The sequence below is a fragment of the Octopus bimaculoides genome, chromosome 3 (assembly GCF_001194135.2).
Source record: "Octopus bimaculoides isolate UCB-OBI-ISO-001 chromosome 3, ASM119413v2, whole genome shotgun sequence".
NCBI lineage: Eukaryota > Metazoa > Mollusca > Cephalopoda > Octopoda > Octopodidae > Octopus > Octopus bimaculoides.
Genome location: NC_068983.1, coordinates 8,289,588 through 8,297,673, shown reverse-complemented (window position 1 = coordinate 8,297,673; position 8,086 = coordinate 8,289,588). Strand labels below are relative to the sequence as shown.

The 8,086-nt window shown below is 35.6% G+C and overlaps 1 long non-coding RNA gene across 1 annotated transcript in view; it reads left to right on the top strand.

Moving 5' to 3' along the window:
• LOC128247396 (uncharacterized) overlaps positions 1 to 8,086 on the top strand; it is a 90,886-nt gene that overhangs the window by 65,292 nt on the left and 17,508 nt on the right. The window lies entirely within an intron of this gene.

The window sequence follows — 8,086 nt, the reverse complement described above, 5'->3', positions numbered from 1 at the left end:
ATATATATATATATATATATATATATATATAATAATAATAATAATGATAATAATATTAGGGACAAAATCCAAAATTTATATATATATATATTTATACTTACATATACTTACATGTATAAACATGTATGCAACAATGTGTGTGTATCTGCGTGTGAAGGTGAGAGTGTTTGCTTGTGTATGTAAAGTATTGTATGTATGCATTATCCTGGATTCACATACCACCTTTTGAAGTGACAGGATCTGAGAGACATTCGCTGTTATTTCCTGAAGTGTAGTCGTTAAACAGACGAACTCTCTGTCGTTCATCGTATATAATATAGATTACATACACCTGAAAAGTTGAGTAAAGAAAGTCAACATACAAGAAGTCTATTTCTAAATTGACTATTGCCAAACGTTCTTATTCTAATTTTCTCCACTTCCAAGAAAGTATTTCTAAAGAATACATTGTTCAAGAGGTTATTTCTAATGTGCATTTTTTTCTCCTATAGCAATCATTACGCGACTGTGTTGGATTGCTTTTGATATACAAGAATACCAATAGTTTTCTATAACTGCGAACATTTGTCATACAATTTCATACCTTTTCAGGCATTTAATCTGCATGCACTGTACTAATACGCTATCAAGCTTCCAGGGGAAATTGGCAAAGTGCCAACGTTTTCTTCTTCATATTGACTTCACTACCTACATGTTCAGTAACAGGCAGTTAATTTTATTGCTTTAGAACACAACTATTCTTTATATTCAATATTCAACATATCCATAAACATAAGCCGTAAATTTAGATGGTATGCTGCGTAAAAGAAATGCCTTTCTTTATCTCAATACAAAGGATCTATAATTTTAGTGGACAAAAAAAATAAAGATTTTAGGCAGTTCCTGATTTTGCCTATTTGATGCACATAGAGGTATTGTTTAGATCCGGGTCATTCTGCATACATCACATCTTTGCCTAAAATCACTCCAGAAGAAAATATCTCATCATCGTGTATTGTACTACAATAGGCAATGAAGCCGTTTCTTTTAAAAAAAGAAGAGGTTCATAAAGACCCCGATCTTGTTATCTGCAATTAGGTCTTTGTGCCTATCCCTTTCTATGATCTTGACTTTTGGGTACTGAAAGACAGTATAATTGTGAATGAATACGTACCGCAATGAGGTTTCTGCAAAGGATCTCTAGATTGAGGTTACGTGACGCAATAGATAACTTTGAAATTAGTGATTTTCTCCAGGAAGAACCGTTAGTTCTCCACATGGTGATGTCACAGCTCCAGTACTACAGACATCCAATAAGAGTGTTATGTGAACGTATTGCCAGGCGGATTCTTCAAACCAAGCCAACCTTCAAGAGATCCAGAAGTAGATCAAGAACAAGGCAGTTCGATGCATCTATAGTCTTAAATGATTACATTTCGGAATCCTGCAGGATTCCGAAAGTGTAATGACGGTTGTTTCAGGTAGGAAGATGATCCTGAGGACTCTATCCCAGGAACAGGAGACAGAGAAATGGGTTGCTGCATAGATGGACGTACGGCTGGCTGAATGGATGGTAGAGTTTCATTTAATTGTAAGAAAATTAGTTTCTATGTTATCAGATCAAGTGATCATATAAGGATCCCATCTTTCGACACGTTAGTTTCATAATGACCCTTGTAGTCCTCGGAACAACTAGGATTTAACAAACATATGACTAAAATCATTCCAGTCATGACTATCTTGTCTTCTTTAGTTTTATTGCATATCTAGTCCGTCACCCCATCTGTACTCTATTTAAAATAGTAGCGTCATTGTTAAAATATGGTTTCCCCATGTGTTATCAATAACATAAAGACTCCCACTCTGGGTCTTTTTATTGCATCTTTCTTAAGCCGAGGCCAATTCTTATCTTGTAGAGTTATCGTCGAAGACGTTGAATCCGTAAATATCTCATAGAGTTAATTAGTCATAGGTTATCTACGAATTCAAATTTCTTGTCTTCCTCAATATACAATTTCTGATACAAGAAAATTTGACTGTTTTTTATTAGCAAATAAAGTGATCCAGCAGAGACTCCTTCGGTGGTTGGTTCAGTCTGTATGGCGTCAGTAATCATGGAGAATATGCGTTAGACACTGAAACGACCTATTAGAAGCATATGTCTGGTTTTATAGTATTTACCATTTAATTCAAAACTGTATTTAATTTCAAATTAGACATTTATCTATTAACAATTTTAAATTATCAATATTTACTCGATAGTTTAAGTAAACAGTACTTCATATAAAACTAGTTTTGACATTCCAAATGTTGGTCAAATCAACACATTGTAATTTGCTTGCAATGGTATATCTTTCGAAAGAAGGTGGTGGTTTACCGCAGTTGTCAGAGTGTCTGAGACCACGGGTGCGGTATTCGTTTCGGCGTTCTCATTTGAAATTTACCCAAAGAAGTGTTACCTCTTGGTTATTTCTAGGTGGATAAATATGGAAATTCTCAAGACTGGAGTCGTCGTCGCCTTTGCTTCCGCCATCGCTGCCACATGGCACGGCAATAATAGCAATAACGATAATTACAATAATATGGGTGAAAATATGTAATGATTCTTGATAAAAGTCTCTATAATTTACGTTTCTGGGAGCAACGAGCCATGTGAGAGTACTTCGACTTGTTTGACCCGCAACAAATAGCAGATAGTAGATACTCCAGTTCTATATTTAAGAGATGAAGAATTATGTACATTATTTATATTATTTACATTATTTACACATGACGGGTACGAATGAGAACCCAGGTTCGAAATTTCCGCAAGACACCTGATGAAGGCTGGAGGGTATATCAGCCGAAACGTTGTGTTAATAACAAACAAGATGAGGACAAATATCCATCAACTTTAAATAATGTAATCAATGTAGTAGATAATCATTTGGCACCCAACCGCCTTAAATAAGGAATGGTTATTATAATAGGATATTATGATATTTGAAAATGTAGATAGTTTGGTCACACCTGGAATACTTTTGATTATCGTTCTGATCGATAAGTGTCTTTCTCTAACAAAACATTCCGATTTGCTATTTTCTGGGATATTAAAATGAGACAGCACTCTGTCTGCAATGGAAACTTTTCTTACCTAATGTGGTTCTTAAGGAGATTATAGAAAATAACCTGGACAGACAAAGTCTCTAGTGAAGAAATGATGACACCAACTGCGGTAAATTGGAAACTGCTTCCTAAGATAACAGCTAAGCAACTGAAATTTCATGATTTCATGATCATGTGATGAAGAAAGAGGACCTGGAGAATTTTTGCAATGACCGGAAAGTTTGGAGGGAAAAGAAGCATAAGGAGAAAGAAGATATGGATCCCAAGCTTGATGAACTGGTTGGAAGAACGAAGCACTGGACGGCAGGAAGTGGAACTGTTAGAGAAAACAAAGAACTGACGATTGTGGCAGGACATGATCCCCTACGTCCTACATTCTGGATATGCGCCTCAAGAAGAAGGTCTTGGTACAATTGTAAACTTAATGTTTGACTTGTTATTTGAGTGTAAAACGACAAAGAAGCTCGTTAATATGAGGTATAGATTAATCATCCTTTCCCACCTCGTAATCATATATCTTGATTTGGATACATTTTGTAACTCTCTTGAAGAAGACTCTTTAAATTTCCTTTAGGCCCAGTGAAAGGAAGATAAAGGGCCTAATTTCTCGAGGGCCTCTGAAACTGGTGGCAAAAAGGAAGAAAGTCACATTTAAACCGGAGACGTACTCCGAATTCTTGCTCTACAATAGATGGTGATAAAAGCAGCCATGATCCAGGTTGCGTTGCCGCTTAAACCACGTTTCCGGTTAAGTCTACCAGCCCAGACAAGGTTTCTCTAACAGGTTTGTACACGGTTTTCTCATCGGTAATGAAATGTCTATGATTGCTGTTTGGTTGTTATATGAACTGAACTTGAACTATTTAGCTAGAAAGAAGACAAATTTTAAAATCATGGAAGTCGCTACAACTACAACTCCTGATACACTCGCGAGACGATTGCACACATGTATGGAACCACTGAAATAAATTAAGCAGATCCGAATCTTCTTCTGCCCTGATCGAGATATGTAGGTGCTGCCTGCGTCTTTTAACAACGGTATAAAAATCCGTTTGTAGAGTTAGTAATATATCAGTTTGGATGTATTTCATCACACGCACGTACAACAACTTGCTAACATAACTTTCTAAGGCAGTCAGCTGGCAGAACCTTTTGCATGCCGGACAGAATATTTATCAGCATTTCACTCGGCTTTGCGTTTGGGGTTGAAATTCCGCGGAGGTCAATTTTTGCCACCTTTAATCCTTTCGGGTTCGAAAGCACTGGAGTCGATGTTACAACCCCCAACGCCTGAAATTCCTGTTCGTGTGCCAAAATTTGAAACCAGTATAATTTACTCTCTAAAATCCTCCCGTTTTCTATCCTAGTGCGCACATTTTCTAATCACACACACATGCCTACATCAGTATGTACGTTAGCATGTATACCCCTACCTCTTAAAGAGCATGTTAATATTAGGAATGGCCATGAAGAGGAACTGTAGACGATTTTCAGTAACATTTTAATTTTTTCTTTAAACAATAGATACAAACCCTGATATTTTAGGAAGAGTGATTTACCTATTACGTTGACTACAGAGCTCAAATAGCATTAATTTTATCCATCTCGGTTTGATGAACAACAAAGTCGACCTCAGCACATTTGAACACAGAGCGTAAAACCGGAAGAAATAAGGCTAAACATTTTGTCTGGCATGCTACCAATTCTATCAGCTCACCACCTCTGGAATGGTTTACCAAAACCATTCGTTGGTTTTAAAGTAAACATAAATGTTTCTGAAACAATCATTATTATCCATGACAGTCATAAAAAATATCTAGTTTGTGTACACCACGCCTAATACTTAGAGTCGTATAATATGTTAAAATCGTGGCACAGAGGCAGCGTTTTTGTTTTTGTTATTGATGAGTTCGCCATGGTTACTAACTAGGCATGGACCATCGTCAATGTTTTTATTTTAACTGACTAATTTTGAATATTCACTTCCTTATTGGACACAAAGGAACTACTATTTAATAATCTTAAATTTCGATTACATAGAAAATAATGACCTTTAGATTAACGAAGTGATGCGAAGCTTATCAAATACAACTTCTCATTGTCTACAAATTATAATTCAGGGATATTGCTTCTCACTGAAAATATGTTCTATTTTAACGTTGCTATCAGGCAATTAGTGTCGAATTCCTACTTGTTAAATATTTCACTAAACTAGATGTAATTAGGTGTTTTCGGGAAGGAAAAGAACAACTAGATTTCAGTTTAATTCTTTATGTTTCTTTTTATTGTTCAAAATGGAAATAATTGAATACCTAAACAAAACTTTATCTGGAAACTTAATTAATAATCACTAGCGATACTGGCAAAACCTCATTTGGAAGACAATCATAAACTAGTTTATCTCAGTTTGCGCTATTGTATTAGTATTTAAACTTCCTCGCTAATTATATGGAATATTTTCGTTCACTGAGAAAATTATGGCATTTCTTGTTTGAAAATAGAACTAAAATATCATACACAGAATTTTCAAAAAATATAGAATTTAATACAGAAATAATGTTATATAAATTTCCACTGTTTGTTTTCTTTTGTTTCATGAATTTAGTTTAAGACAATTTATAGGTTGTATTTGTTATTATTTTCATTATGGCTTCTAGCTGTATTTATATTTAGTCAATTGTAAGTAGTGACGAGAATATAGTCGGGGTCCATGAAGCTTAATTTACCGTGGGGTTTCAATTGCCGGTTGTAGTAAAACCCATTTTATCCTATCTATTCATGGATTTATCTTGTGCAGCATTTCGTAAAGTGTGTTGTACTGCCCTCTGCGATCAGTGAAAATATGAACATTTTATGCAGGTATTAAAGTGAACACTATAAGAACGATGAATACCTCCGTAAAATTTATTTTATTCTCAGCCTCTTCAAGTTCCACCGAGGTCGACTTTGACTATCATCCTTTTGTGGTCGATGAAATAATTACCAGTTGAGTACTTGAGTGAATATAATCGACTTACCCGCCTCCTTGAACTTGCTGGTCATGTGCCCAAATCTGAAACCATTAACCTTAGTTTCCTGTTTAAAAACATCAACTTAAAAAAAATAATATTAAATATGAAGAACTGCTGCTAGTCTCTTCAATCACAACAATAACAATGAAGAAGAGACCCCTTCGGTCATGACTGACCATGGGATTGTACCTAGAATGTTACCCACCGAGGCACAAGTCCGGGCAAGGTTGTTTGTGGAAGTCCAGCAGTCACCCATACATACCAGCCTCTCCTCTCCTCACCACTGATGTTATCCAAGGGAAAGGCACAGGGGCCGATACAGCTTGGCACCAGTGACGTCGCAGTTCATTTCTGCAGCTGAGTGAACTGGAGCAACGTGAAACAAAGTGTCTTGCTCAAGAACATAACACGCAGCCCAGTCCGGGAATTGAACTCACAACCTCATGATCGTAAGCTCGACGCTCTAACCACTGAGCTATGCGCCTCCACACAACAATAGCAATAACAACGACAATATTAACAGTGATGAAAAAATTCTTGTGAATAAGTAAACAAAACAGTTATATATCACCTATGTATGTTAATTATGAACAATAAAATAAAGTATGATTTGAGACATTGTGAAAATTTGTGGGTATTTCCACTCATGCAATAAAGACAGACATTATTCCTGTAGCACTAGGTAAAGATCTAACTTGTGATCACATATAGAAATATGTGTGCGGGCTTGAATGTTGTTGATTCTAGATATGATTGTCATCCGTTTAGCTTAGAATCTAGCCACGTTTATAAACTGGCGTAAGTTCTTACCCTGGTAGTGAAATCAATGTATGTGTCTATGAACATTTAGAAAACTTGAATATATGTATCGGAATATAAGAAACACATTTCTGCTGTTATCTTCAGTAATAAATATGAAGCAGAAAAAAAAACAGCACTTGAGCATTGCCGACTGTGCGTTCTAAATTTGCGTCAACGAATATAGTTAGACGGTGACACGTTAAATATTATTTATTAGAAGATATGTAATAAGCCACCAGACGCTCGCGTAAATTTAGTACAGATAACTCAATAACTGTGCAATGTACGTGTATGTATTTTAAACTGGGGCGGAGGGTATTGAATCGTAACAAAGGGCGTCGGAAACGTGTAAATAAAAGAAAAGAGATTTTAGATAAAAACTGAAGTTTCAGAAGTCGTCAATATTGGATTTTAAGACGGCTAGCTATAATTTAAAGATAGGCTTATTACTATTCCCATCAAGCTTGCTTGTTGTGCCTACATATATAAAAGTTTATACAATGTATTTCTATAGATGGTAACAAGCCTAAAAATATGGCTGCTTTTGTTTGATTCGAACACAAAAAATTAAGAGAGGTAACGCAGCTTGGTGAGATTTGATCTGATAAATCCAATCTATCAGAAATTAGATAATGTTAAACGTTGGAATGTAGAAGCAGTTATTAATTTACACTTAATACTGTAAAATTTAAACAGTGCAGAACAGTTCCAACTTCAACCAATCTGATAAAATATAGAGCTCAATGTGATGCACTTAAGTGATTTCGATTCGTCTGTGAACTTCTTGCTTTCGTTTTACATGTAACACTTCCTGAAACATTTCAAGTGCGTTAATCATAAGACTTCCTTTAACAAAGCTAACAGGCAGAGACGGACTACTTCCCTTTTATTACAAAGCAAACGTTGTCAGATGATCTTCATGCTAGACTTGGATGATAGCCCTTTTTATTTTTGCAAAATATTGTGCTATTCCATAATAAAAAGCTACACGATATTGAATATTGAAGAAAGCTATAGCAGCAAAATTCAAATGGTTTATTAATAGTGTCAAAACTTCAACGAAATATTTACAGACGACATGTACTACACATTAGCAACGTTGTAAAAGTAACTATTCAAAACATTACTATCTCTCTCTCCTTCTCTCTTTCTCTCTCTCTCTCTCTCTCTCTCTCTCTCTCTTTCTCTCC